This window comes from Entelurus aequoreus, linkage group LG21 (assembly GCF_033978785.1).
Source record: "Entelurus aequoreus isolate RoL-2023_Sb linkage group LG21, RoL_Eaeq_v1.1, whole genome shotgun sequence".
NCBI lineage: Eukaryota > Metazoa > Chordata > Actinopteri > Syngnathiformes > Syngnathidae > Entelurus > Entelurus aequoreus.
The window spans coordinates 49,848,633-49,863,400 of record NC_084751.1 but is presented as its reverse complement, the minus strand read 5'-3'; the positions used below and the strand labels follow the sequence as shown (position 1 = coordinate 49,863,400).

The following is a 14,768-nucleotide window of genomic DNA, read 5'->3' as shown; positions in this document are numbered from 1 at the left end:
CACATTGGTCTGACTGCTAGGGTGGTCCACATTGGTCTGACTGCTAGGGTGGTCCACATTGGTCTGACTGCTAGGGTGGTCCACATTGGTCTGACTGCTATGGGGTCCACATTGGTCTGACTGCTAGGGTGGTCCACATTGGTCTGACTGCTAGGGTGGTCCACATTGGTCTGACTGCTATGGTGGTCCACATTGGTCTGACTGCTAGGGTGGTCCACATTGGTCTGACTGCTATGGGGTCCACATTGGTCTGACTGCTAGGGTGGTCCACATTGGTCTGACTGCTAGGGTGGTCCACATTGGTCTGACTGCTATGGGGTCCACATTGGTCTGACTGCTAGGGTGGTCCACATTGGTCTGACTGCTAGGGTGGTCCACATTGGTCTGACTGCTATGGGGTCCACATTGGTCTGACTGTTAGGGTGGTCCACATTGGTCTGACTGCTAGGGTGGTCCACATTGGTCTGACTGCTATGGTGGTCCACAGTGGTCCACATTGGTCTGACTGCTAGGGTGGTCCACATTGGTCTGACTGCTCTGGGGTCCACATTGGTCTGACTGCTATGGTGGTCCACAGTGGTCCACATTGGTCTGACTGCTAGGGTGGTCCACATTGGTCTGACTGCTATGGTGGTCCACATTGGTCTGACCGCTAGGGTGGTTCTCATTGGTCTGACTGCTAGGGTGGTCCACATTGGTCTGACTGCTAGGGTGGTCCACATTGGTCTGACTGCTAGGGTGGTCCACATTGGTCTGACTGCTAGGGTGGTCCACATTGGTCTGACTGCTAGGGTGGTCCACATTGGTCTGACTGCTATGGTGGTCCACATTGGTCTGACTGCTAGGGTGGTCCACATTGGTCTGACTGCTATGGGGTCCACATTGGTCTGACTGCTAGGGTGGTCCACATTGGTCTGACTGCTAGGGTGGTCCACATTGGTCTGACTGCTATGGGGTCCACATTGGTCTGACTGCTAGGGTGGTCCACATTGGTCTGACTGCTAGGGTGGTCCACATTGGTCTGACTGCTATGGGGTCCACATTGGTCTGACTGCTAGGGTGGTCCACATTGGTCTGACTGCTAGGGTGGTCCACATTGGTCTGACTGCTATGGTGGTCCACAGTGGTCCACATTGGTCTGACTGCTAGGGTGGTCCACATTGGCTATGGGGTCCACATTGGTCTGACTGCTATGGTGGTCCACAGTGGTCCACATTGGTCTGACTGCTAGGGTGGTCCACATTGGTCTGACTGCTATGGTGGTCCACATTGGTCTGACCGCTAGGGTGGTTCTCATTGGTCTGACTGCTAGGGTGGTCCACATTGGTCTGACTGCTAGGGTGGTCCACATTGGTCTGACTGCTAGGGTGGTCCACATTGGTCTGACCGCTAGGGTGGTCCACATTGGTCTGACTGCTAGGGTGGTCCACATTGGTCTGACCGCTAGGGTGGTCCACAGTGGTCTGACTGCTAGGGTGGTCCACATTGGTCTGACTGCTAGGGTGGTTCTCATTGGTCTGACTGCTAGGGTGGTCCACATTGGTCTGACTGCTAGGGTGGTCCACATTGGTCTGACTGCTAGGGTGGTCCACATTGGTCTGACTGCTAGGGTGGTCCACATTGGTCTGACTGCTAGGGTGGTTCTCATTGGTCTGACTGCTAGGGTGGTCCACATTGGTCTGACTGCTAGGGTGGTTCACATTGGTCTGACCGTTAGGGTGGTCCACATTGGTCTGACTGCTATGGGGTCCACATTGGTCTGACTGCTAGGGTGGTCCACATTGGTCTGACTGCTATGGTGGTCCACATTGGTCTGACCGCTAGGGTGGTTCTCATTGGTCTGACTGCTAGGGTGGTCCACATTGGTCTGACTGCTAGGGTGGTCCACATTGGTCTGACTGCTAGGGTGGTCCACATTGGTCTGACCGCTAGGGTGGTCCACATTGGTCTGACTGCTAGGGTGGTCCACATTGGTCTGACCGCTAGGGTGGTCCACAGTGGTCTGACTGCTAGGGTGGTCCACATTGGTCTGACTGCTAGGGTGGTTCTCATTGGTCTGACTGCTAGGGTGGTCCACATTGGTCTGACTGCTAGGGTGGTCCACATTGGTCTGACTGCTAGGGTGGTCCACATTGGTCTGACTGCTAGGGTGGTCCACATTGGTCTGACTGCTAGGGTGGTCCACATTGGTCTGACTGCTAGGGTGGTTCTCATTGGTCTGACTGCTAGGGTGGTCCACATTGGTCTGACTGCTAGGGTGGTTCACATTGGTCTGACCGTTAGGGTGGTCCACATTGGTCTGACTGCTATGGGGTCCACATTGGTCTGACTGCTAGGGTGGTCCACATTGGTCTGACTGCTAGGGTGGTCCACATTGGTCTGACTGCTATGGTGGTCCACATTGGTCTGACCGCTAGGGTGGTTCTCATTGGTCTGACTGCTAGGGTGGTCCACATTGGTCTGACTGCTAGGGTGGTCCACATTGGTCTGACTGCTAGGGTGGTCCACTTTGGTCTGACTGCTAGGGTGGTCCACATTGGTCTGACTGCTAGGGTGGTCCACATTAGTCTGACCGCTAGGGTGGTTGTCATTGGTCTGACTTCTAGGGTGGTCCACATTGGTCTGACTGCTATGGTGGTCCACATTGGTCTGACCGCTAGGGTGGTCCACAGTGGTCTGACTGCTAGGGTGGTCCACATTGGTCTGACTGCTAGGGTGGTCCACATTGGTCTGACTGCTAGGGTGGTCCACATTGGTCTGACTGCTAGGGTGGTCCACATTGGTCTGACTGCTAGGGTGGTCCACATTGGTCTGACTGCTAGGGTGGTCCACATTGGTCTGACTGCTAGGGTGGTTCTCATTGGTCTGACTGCTAGGGTGGTCCACATTGGTCTGACTGCTAGGGTGGTTCACATTGGTCTGACCGTTAGGGTGGTCCACATTGGTCTGACTGCTATGGGGTCCACATTGGTCTGACTGCTAGGGTGGTCCACATTGGTCTGACTGCTAGGGTGGTCCACATTGGTCTGACTGCTAGGGTGGTCCACATTGGTCTGACTGCTAGGGTGGTTCTCATTGGTCTGACTGCTAGGGTGGTCCACATTGGTCTGACTGCTAGGGTGGTTCACATTGGTCTGACCGTTAGGGTGGTCCACATTGGTCTGACTGCTATGGGGTCCACATTGGTCTGACTGCTAGGGTGGTTCACATTGGTCTGACCGTTAGGGTGGTCCACATTGGTCTGACTGCTATGGGGTCCACATTGGTCTGACTGCTAGGGTGGTTCTCATTGGTCTGACTGCTAGGGTGGTTCTCATTGGTCTGACTGCTAGGGTGGTCCACATTGGTCTGACTGCTAGGGTGGTTCACATTGGTCTGACCGTTAGGGTGGTCCACATTGGTCTGACTGCTATGGGGTCCACATTGGTCTGACTGCTAGGGTGGTCCACATTGGTCTGACTGCTAGGGTGGTCCACATTGGTCTGACTGCTAGGGTGGTCCACATTGGTCTGACTGCTAGGGTGGTTCTCATTGGTCTGACTGCTAGGGTGGTCCACATTGGTCTGACTGCTAGGGTGGTTCACATTGGTCTGACCGTTAGGGTGGTCCACATTGGTCTGACTGCTATGGGGTCCACATTGGTCTGACTGCTAGGGTGGTCCACATTGGTCTGACTGCTATGGTGGTCCACATTGGTCTGACCGCTAGGGTGGTTCTCATTGGTCTGACTGCTAGGGTGGTCCACATTGGTCTGACTGCTAGGGTGGTCCACATTGGTCTGACTGCTAGGGTGGTCCACATTGGTCTGACCGCTAGGGTGGTCCACATTGGTCTGACCGCTAGGGTGGTCCACATTGGTCTGACCGCTAGGGTGGTCCACAGTGGTCTGACTGCTAGGGTGGTCCACATTGGTCTGACTGCTAGGGTGGTTCTCATTGGTCTGACTGCTAGGGTGGTCCACATTGGTCTGACTGCTAGGGTGGTCCACATTGGTCTGACTGCTAGGGTGGTCCACATTGGTCTGACTGCTAGGGTGGTCCACATTGGTCTGACTGCTAGGGTGGTTCTCATTGGTCTGACTGCTAGGGTGGTCCACATTGGTCTGACTGCTAGGGTGGTTCACATTGGTCTGACCGTTAGGGTGGTCCACATTGGTCTGACTGCTATGGGGTCCACATTGGTCTGACTGCTAGGGTGGTCCACATTGGTCTGACTGCTAGGGTGGTCCACATTGGTCTGACTGCTAGGGTGGTCCACTTTGGTCTGACTGCTAGGGTGGTCCACATTGGTCTGACTGCTAGGGTGGTTCACATTGGTCTGACCGTTAGGGTGGTCCACATTGGTCTGACTGCTATGGGGTCCACATTGGTCTGACTGCTAGATATGATGTGAGCGAGGTGGGTATAGTATCTGTAGGTGGCGGTACAACCTTCCATCCAACACGCTGTAGAGTACTTCACAAATAGACCAGCTTTACTTTGCAGGTTGAAATAAATACATGAATTATATTATATTTTTGTATTCACGTTAGCATTTAAGATAGCTAGCGATTAGTGCTCTAGTTGCCTGCTCACGAATACCGCGCCAGCTAGCGATTAGCACACTAGATGTCAGCTAGCCATTAGCATGCCAGTTGTTAGCGAGCTATTAGCGGCGCTATACTATATTATTTGACTATATTACGGTACCTTTTGGACCAATTTGATGAATAAAAGTCATGTATTTATACAGGATGTGTGTAGGGTTGGTCTCCTCTCCCTTCTACCCAAACTCTTCCATCCCAGCTCAGAACCATCCACAATACACAATATCACATTCCAACTGAAATATGCACACATTGTAGAAAACAAACTGCCATAGGTTCAAATATCCTTCATTATAATTCTCCTTGTGTCTGTGGACAAAGTCACAAGTAAAAGTGCAAGAAGTAGTTAGTTTTGGTGTTGTTGACCAGTCAGCCAGCCTACAAATAGGCGGGTTGCACCTTTTCCAGATGGATTACAGTCTGGTTGACCTTTAAAGGCACAATGATGTCATGTTTAGTTTAAAGTACAGTTTCCTTCTCCACCCCTCTTTGCACCGCCAAGAAGAAGAAGAAGAACAGGAGCACAAATGTTATCAAGCCTGTCTTTATCCTTGCAAAGCTTTCCCAGAAAGCCCCACAGTGACATCATCACAGTTGAAACAGCGAGATGGAGCTGCAGGTCAGGGGTCAGATGGAGCTGCAGGTCAGGGGTCAGATGGAGAGCGGAAGACGTGACGACAAGAAGACAAAGCTCAAAGGAGCCATAAAGGCGGGTCCAGGTGTCAGAAGGGCGTAGTTGCAGCATGAGGGTGGAGGTTTAGTGCTGGGGAGGATGCAAGGAGGAAGTCTGTTCAGCTCCAAGTGTTGTTGACATGAACAGCTTGCTGGTCTTTCCATGTTTCCACAAAGAAATAGCATTCACACTTTGAATAGCATTCACACTTTGAATAGCGTTGAAGTGTGGTCAAAACACTTTTTGCTAGCTTTTACTCCAAGTCAGGTTGTGTGTACTGCTTGTTGTTGGCTGTGTTAGTGGACAACATGAACAAGTCAGACAGTTGTGTGTACTGCTTGTTGTTGGCTGTGTTAGTGGACAACATGAACAAGTCAGGTTGTGTGTACTGCTTGTTGTTGGCTGTGTTAGTGGACAACATGAACAAGTCAGACAGTTGTGTGTACTGCTTGTTGTTGGCTGTGTTAGTGGACAACATGAACAAGTCAGACAGTTGTGTGTACTGCTTGTTGTTGGCTGTGTTAGTGGACAACATGAACAAGTCAGACAGTTGTGTGTACTGCTTGTTGTTGGCTGTGTTAGTGGACAACATGAACAAGTCAGGTTGTGTGTACTGCTTGTTGTTGGCTGTGTTAGTGGACAACATGAACAAGTCAGACAGTTGTGTGTACTGCTTGTTGTTGGCTGTGTTAGTGGACAACATGAACAAGTCAGACAGTTGTGTGTACTGCTTGTTGTTGGCTGTGTTAGTGGACAACATGAACAGGAAAGAAGAACTAGTGGCCTCAGTATTAGTCACAAAAAGCATGTGAGAGCTCCTCAGGCAAAACACATGATAATATTTTCTCTGGGTTAGAAGAAGCTGGTATTTGAAGTACTTCTTTAAAGAGTCATTGTCACTCCAGGACTATTATTATTCTCTATAATGGAAGTAGACGTGCTTTTTTCCATGCTCGTTTCTGTTGCCGATTCCTTTTCACATTAACAGTAAGCTGCCGACATGGCATGAATCAATTATATTATAAATACATTTTTTAAATATATCAACCAGATTTACAGATTACGGCTTGTTTATTTTGAAGCGATAATGTCCAATAATAATTGCCACTTCGTTAAAACCCTTCAATCTGATACAATCTAATCCTGTACCATGTTTGAATCAAAGCACATTCCAACCAAGGTTTCACATTTTTTCAAGAACTTTGCATCAGCTTGTGATTTTCTGAACTTATCGATATTTTAGGTGTTCTGTAACCTTGTATTGATGTTTCCGGGTTGAAAAGTGCTTGTCGATTGTATACTTTTATTTGCCATTAGTTACGCTGAGAACCCTGCGCTCTGTTGACTGACAAAGAGAGAATGTCTTCACACGTAAACATCTCTGTCAAGGTCAACAAAGACATGAGGACGTGAATGTTTATACACTGTACTACGTTACCCAGAAGGCTCAGCGGTGTCGATGGAAACTGGAAGAGGGTCAGAGTGTCGAGTAAATGTGAGAGTTGTGCCGTTCAAGCGATAAAGAGTTGAGATATTGTTACACTTTGCTGTTCCTGGTTTGTCTACACAAGTGATGAACTGGGCTTTTAGTTGCTTTGCTTTGCAGTTATTACATTCTATTTGCACTACAGGATCACAATCAATTCTATTCATTGTGTACTATTCACATTATAATTCTATCTATAACCTACTCTATTTGTATCCTATTCTGTTTAAATGACAGTATTATCTACATATCGTAATCATTGGGCTAAGTCTGGGACCTCAGGTACTACATTTCAAGTGTGTCATGTGTGCTGGTAAGTTCCTTGTATTGAGAAATAATCATTGATGCAGGCTCACATTTGGGTTAGACAGTTGACTTTGGGCACCACTTAGGGACAAATTGGATAAGCAAAATGACCATGATTGGTGGAAATTGTGGCGAATGGACAACATTGCAAGGCCATTATAATAAATCAGTGGGATTTGTTGAATTTGCGTAAACTGGTTAGATTACAACATCCCAAATTCCTGGAGGGTCTGAAAGATTCTGCCTTGATGCTGGTAATTATGTTGAAACCCTCAAGGTCGACCACATTCACTTTCATCAGACCTTTTTAAAGTAACATTTTAACTTCTTCAACTGTCACACAAGTGTAAAATGAAGCTAACACAAAAATGAGGATGTGTAAGAATTCAGTAAATCCTATAGATTAGTGATCCTCAAACTGTGGCTCCATCTAGTGGTTAGCCAAATAATCACTTAACTAAATATTCAAACACAGTGTTACTGTTTAAACTGTGTGTAATGTTACAGTGGCCACAAATATTAAATATACTTGCTAAATAAAACCTCTGCTTTGTTTTTAATGAATACTTAGGCCTACTACGCCTAATGAATGTTGGTCATTATATTGGTACTTGCAGTGTTTGCTGAGGTGGTACTTGGTTTGAGAACCACTGCTGTAGATACCCTTCAGTGACCACATGCATTTGATAAACCTGTACTTGTTTTGACTTTATTAGAAACAACTCCTTTATCAGCATTATTATTAAAGAAATAGTGTCAGGTTTGAATAGGCATGTCTAAACGAATATGCTTGACTTCCTCTTACTGAAAGATATCAATAAAGGACATTATAAATGTACCAGTGATGTCATGTTTACTTTGGGTTTAGGTGAGTCGAGCCTGTAGTCTGGATAGGCTCTATAGCTCCACCCAATCCATCATCATTACACAACTGAGCTTATGGGCCGGAGAACAAGAGTTAGTAAAACTGTAGCATGTACAAAGTCATTTGTTTTGCATTCCATCCTAGAATGGTATGTTGCTCAGTGTTTGGGTATTTGTGCTGAAGAACAAGAGGGATGCAGGAAATGAAACAATGAAAAGCAAGCACATGACGGCCGAGCTCAGCCAGCCACTATTGTCCACAACGTCCACGAGCTATTGCTCTGCTGCGCCATGCAACTCATTGATTTTACACAAAACAAAGTGCAAACACTAGCATACAGCATGAAAAAGCCAGAGACGGTAAAACTGGTAAACCTTTGCAGAGGACATTTGAAGGTTCTTCTTTTAAAATTGCAGGGTTCAAATCTATTCTAGAAACAACTCCAGTCTGATCTTTGAGCATTCTGTTTAATGGTCCCAGTGGGAGTCAGTGACAAGTCAATACATGAACTGTAGTTTGTAGGGGTATGTGGTCAAAAATGAGCAGCTTTTACTGAACAAAAAATAGCTTCATTAATTTTGCAGCTGGAAGAAATTCATTCAGATATGTTGCTTTTGTATTATTAAGACGATTGCTCATATCATAGATACATTAATAGCATTAGATTAGAAATAATTCCGTAACCAAACATAAAATATGTTCAGATGTACCTCATTTTTCCTTTGAAATCCGTTCTCAAAGTTCAGGATCATATAAAAACCCTAATCTACTTTTCCCATAAGAAATAATGCAAATCCACTTAATCTGTTTCAGAGGCCACAAAATGAAGGATGTTCCGATCAGGGTTTTATCTTGCCGATACCGATCATCCAAGAGTGACATCGGCCAATACAGATACCAATTACATGTATCAACTGTACATTTTTAAATGTATTTATGGTGAATGCTATTGACAGTATACAATATCAATATCACGTCTTATTGACTGCCTGCACGACATCAAAGCCTGGCTTTCAGCTAACTTCCTGAGCCTAAATGAAGACAAAACAGAAGTTATGTTGTTCGGTCCAAGTCGCTCCCCCTCCCCCAACGTTGACCTCGGCACTCTGACCCCGTATCTCAGCGACTGTGTCACAAACCTGGGGGTAAAGTTCCACTCAGATTTTAAACTCGAAAAACAAATCAGCAGCGTCGTACAAAAAAGCTTTTATCAATTATGCCAAATAGCGAAAGTGAAACCGCTTCTATCAGGACATGATCTCGAGAAATTAATCCACGCCTTTATCTGGACTCGTTGAGACTACTGCAATGCCCTGTATGTAGGCATTAGCCAGTATGCCCTGTATGTAGGCATTAGCCAGTATGCCCTGTATGTAGGCATTAGCCAGTATGCCCTGTATGTAGGCATTAGCCAGTATGCCCTGTATGTAGGCATTAGCCAGGCCTGCAGCTCGTGCACAACTCTGCTGCTCGTCTGCTAACACAGACCCGCAGACGTGAGCACATCACCCCTATATTAGCGTCCCTTCACTGGCTCCCTGTGCGTTACACAATCAATTTTAAACTCCTTTTATTTGTTTTTAAATTTCTAAACAACCTCGCGCCAACATATCTCTCCGACCTCCTTCAGCCTTACTGCCCCACCCGATCCCTAAGATCAGCCGATCAGCTGCTACTGACGGTCCCGGACACAAGGCTGAAGCTTAGAGGTGACAGAGCTTTCGCTGCTGCTGCTCCCAAGCTCTGGAACGACCTACCTCTGAGTGTTAGACAAGCCTCCTCTCTTCCTGTTTTTAAATCTCTCTTAAAAACATACTTTTATTCCATGGCTTTTGACACTGAGTGATGTCCATCCTGCAATGGCGCCCCATAATACACCTGCTGTCAACCTGTTTTTATGTTTTTATATATATATATATATATACTTTTTTATCGTGTTCTGTTTGTGTTGTGTTGTGTTTGCTCGGTTCTCGTATTATTTTTAACCTGCCCATTGTACAGCACTTTGGCTACCCCTGTGGTACATTTTAAATGTGCTTTATAAATAAAGTTGATTTGATTTGATTTGATCAACACACTTTTTAAACTAGTTATTTATTGTCGTTTATTTCACACAATTGTTTAAATCAATTCAAAGTCAAAATATCTAAACAAAAGCGAGTCTCCTGTGTCCAGGTAATTGTTCCTTGAGATATATATTGTAATACATTATCAACATGTCTATCTTACGATATAATTCTCAATTATTTACATCGCCATTTCACGTCTGGGCGAGCGCTAATGTAAAAGCAGCAACAATGCTACTTGCGCTAGCATTTTTATGGTGAAATCCCGCAGGAGCAGGGAAGTCAACAACGTTGCAAAAACAAAACTCACAATGGATGCTACACCAACAAAATTTGAAGAGGAATTGGTGCCAAAAAGAGGGAAGAGGAAATCCTTAGTTTGGATTGAAAAAGTCTGACACTGACCGAACAACAGTCTACAAAACTGCTGCTAGCAACTTGAACACGTTTATTCTTTTCTACCCCTTAAGACACATCATAGTACAGAGAGAGAGAAGTACTAACACTACTGGTGGACAATGACAACTGGAACATTACCAACATAGATGGAGTCACAAAGTGTTTTAATAACCCCATAAGACTGAGTCACCGATGAATGGGATTCTTTATTTGGGCACTGAAGTCTGCAAAATAACACGCAGGCTAGTTTGCTACAAGCAATGTGGGGTTGTACAATAACCAAGACAGTCTGCACAACATTTGGACAAAGACTTTCAGCGACCATTGCATCTTAGGAAACGTAGGAGTAGGAAAAGCAAGGTTTGACTGTCCAGTACATGTCCTGGGAGAGTTAACCAGCGTTGACGGAGTACATGTCCTGGGAGAGTTTACTACAGGTCAGGATTGAGACTTGGGCTGAGGTTAAAAATAGGTCAGGTTGTAAGGGTTAAGTACCACAGTCTTGTCAAAGGAATAGGACCCCATATTTAGTAAAGATGCTATGCATTTTAACAAGAATGTATTTGTTTTGAAAAATGTCTGTCTTCCATAATTGTCTCTCCAAACACCGACATGCCCTTGACAGATGGACGTAGAATTCTATTGAAATAACCGAGGAATACCGTATATCTCCAGCTCAGACATGTTGGCTCATAAACTGTTTTCTTCCTGTGTGAAGCCTCCTTCCTCTGTCTAAATGTTGCAGGCTTATGGGCTAGTTTCCTGAAATAGACAGGTGATTAGCACAATGCTGCACTCGGCCTACTGGCTTAATGCAATAAGATAGCCCTGGGAAACTCTTTGACTCTGTAATGTCATGTTGTCTGTAGGCCTAAGAGAAGCTGTCAAACATCATGGATGAATTGGGATTAGGAGGCCGTTTCTAAAATCAGTGTAAATATCAGTCTTGGCAAAGAAGAACACTTTGTGGATGGATGCGAAGGTCAGACCATTTTAAATTACTTACCTTTATCATGTGTTTGCTCCCTCAAGTTTGCTTCATATGATATCGGAGATGTGTGATGTTGAAATGACTTGATTTGTTGTTAAAGTCACGTTGTTGACGCTGAGATATTAGCCTTGACCCCACTGTCTGCGTCTACGAGCCGTGTATCACTAGAATGTCGCTTTGTTTTGTTGCAACAAGACAGTCTTCACAGTGTTCCGGTTCATAAGAAGAGGAGGGCTGATCATCCAAGAAGCCAGAATGTGCCTGGGGTTATAAAATAGGACTACAGCCAATTGCTCTGGTCACAACTTTCTCTCTGCAATAGTCTTTAAATGCCCTCAGGAAATGGGTAAATATTGCGGTCTCTTGTTTACTGATGACGTCATGCAGCAGCGCTGCTGTGGAGTCCGCCTGTGGTGGGATGTAAACAGACAGTATAAACACTGCACTGAACTTCCTTGGCAGGTAAAAGGGTCTACATTTCACCATCAAAAACTCAATGTTGTCCAAGCAGTGTCTTTCAACCACCTGTACGTCCGAGCACCAGCTGTTACTCACGTAAACACAGACCTCTCACCTTTCTTGAAGCCACGGTAGACTGAGTGTGTTGCTAGCTGGATGGCAGAGTCTGGGATGCTGTCCGAAAGCCAGGTTTCCATGGAAATAAAAGTTTAGCATTCTCTCAGTTCACGCTGGGATGTAATCCTGCTTCTCAGCTCATCCAGCTTGTTGTCCACGTTAGCTAGCAGTAGGCTAGGTTGTGGTGGTCGTGTAGCTCTAGCCTTTAGCCTAGCATGTAGCCCCGCTCTCGTGCCTCTCCGCCTTGTTGTTGTTTTGGTGTGGCTGTGGTTAGCAGGGTCTCGTCCTAGCAGAAAGTTGAAGTCCGTCAGACTATAAGTGAGCTCATGGAGAGCTTTTCCCATGTCCAGAAGTGCATCTCTGTTATATCTCACTGTTGCGTGCAATAACTTTGCATTTAGGATGCAAATTAGGACTATAATAAATAAAAAACTTAGTTGTTGTCGGGAGGACGACGCAAAGACGTCAGCCACGGGGGGGCGCCATCTTAGCATGATATTAATAGAGTAACATAATATTTAATATTCATATTTGAAGGCCATGATTCAGTAGTGACAAATTTGGGGAGAGGACAAACATTCCCAAATATTCTGAAAATACAAGTGGACTGTTCTTTTTACAGAAATGTTCTTTTTACAGAAATGTGTACTTCAGATTGTTTATTATAAAGTTTTGAGAATACAACTTACAAAATGTTTAACCAATTGGGTAAAATGGCCCACCACTTTGTGCATGTTATGGCCTCTCCTGACTTAATAATCTACTTTTTAGTTGTTTACTCTCTGTTGTAACGCAGTCTGAGTCGGACTTTTGTTATTCATTCTTTTGTGTTTCACTACTTCACATTCAAGATAGCTTAGCGCTGTGGCTAACATATTGTCCTCCCCTCCTTCCTCCTTCTGCGCTAGATCTTCTTTTTAGGACCGTCTCCATTACTTTAACCAAGTATCCATCCATCCATTTTTACTGCTTTTCCTCCTCACATTGGTCCTCTTATTTCATCGCAAGGCCAACACAGACAACCATTCACGCAATAAGTAATCGACATTTGGATATTTGTCCATCGATTCAGAATCAGCCACGTTCTAATCGCGAAGTGTCGGAGAATGGATCATTTTCCCCACCTTTAGTTGCAGGCTGGGATACGACCCCGATAGTTGAACTGGACATTCAATGAAGTAATTAGTGTCGTTCAACTAAGACTGATTGATTACTCAGACAAAAATAAATACTCCAGTCCAACATAGAGACCCCATAGTTCATGTACCATTTAGTGATTTTGTAAATTTGGTGGTGTCTTCTATCATAAACTCTTCTCTTTTGAGACTAAATCAAGTTACCATAAGGCTGGGAATTTGTCATGTTTGATGTTTTGTAGCCTTAAAAAGCTACAATTTGAAAGTGAGTGTCAGAAGGCTGGTGAATGACATCATTTTTGTTGTTGTGTTTGAAGAAAAGTCTGTGAAAACTTGCTAATATGTTAAAGGGTAACTATGATAGTTTTAACCTACATTTAAAACACCTCCTTGTGTTCAAGATCAAATGTATTGGAGATGCTTTGGTGTAAATCTTATTCCGCAACCACTTTTATAACCCCTTTTTTGAGTCTGTCTGCAAGATGTTTGGTTCTGGAGGTGTTCCAAGATTGCAAATAAAACCATGCCTCTCCAAAAGTATCATCATTCATATTTTGAAAATGAAACTGTTAAAATATGTATCTTGAAGTCATCGGTGCTATTTTTTCCCCGGACACGGTCAAAAAAAACCTTCTTCAACGTTACATGGATTTACGCGGTCAGAACATTAGGTTGACTCGCCACTCCATTCAAACTCTGCATAAAGAAACATTTGCTTTTAGCAACATTATTGGCACTGCATGTCGCACCTCGCTGGTAACATGCACATGCCAAAGTTAGATGAAAATAATGCTTTATCCTTCATGTGTTGTGTTTCCTCATAGCGAGTCAAGCAAGAGCTTGATCTCATGTCTAAATAAGTACGTCCACCTAGTTCTGACGTTAGGACGTGGCCGTACTGCAAAACTCACAAGAAATCCTCCATGCATGAACCTTACATTTGACGGCATCGTTTAACACAAGTAACCAACATTGTAACATCATTTATAAGTCAAAAAAGATGAAAATTATCATTGGTTCCTTTTAATCGTTTAGGCTGGGCAAGATTGTCACATCCATCCATTCCAGCATTGGCGGCATAAAACGCTTACTAGGTGAAACACTTCTCAAGTGCTTATGCACACTAACGGGGATACATTGCTTATTTACGTCAACATAAATGCCGCACAATAGTTATTTCCTGTTTTGTTTTGTTTGAGGATGAGTTGTAGCACATAACCAACTCTTGTGAACAAGGACTGCTTTTGACACTTTCTCATGAAATACTCTTTTTTTTTTTTTTACTAGGCTATTGTTGTGTAAACTTGCTGTAAGATTAAACTTGGAATCCAAAGTACATGACGCCCTTATTGTTGGCTTTGATGTGAACAATAGAATACTTTCACTACCTTATCACCTGGCGATAATGCTAAGTGTAGCCTGTAGTGTTTTGAAAGGTGCATTAAGCTGTCTAAACATAGCTGACGTAATCTGCATCAAGTAGTTCATTTAAATCTAGGCTGATGTCAAGCTGCTAATTGGAGCTTAATGATTGTTACCAGTAGCATATTTGGCTCTGAAGGGCTAAAGTTGTGTACTTTCCTAATTGTCTGTGATGGAAAGAGCAGAAGAAGCAAAACAATTTCCTTCTATTGATCAGCTTTTTGTCTGTGAAAAAAGTTCACTCCAAGTAGCCTAAGCAAGGG

The 14,768-nt window shown here is 44.7% G+C and overlaps 1 protein-coding gene across 3 annotated transcripts in view; it reads left to right on the top strand.

The window, feature by feature from the left end:
• LOC133638807 (PALM2-AKAP2 fusion protein-like) overlaps positions 1 to 14,768 on the top strand; it is a 170,180-nt gene that overhangs the window by 101,032 nt on the left and 54,380 nt on the right. The window lies entirely within an intron of this gene.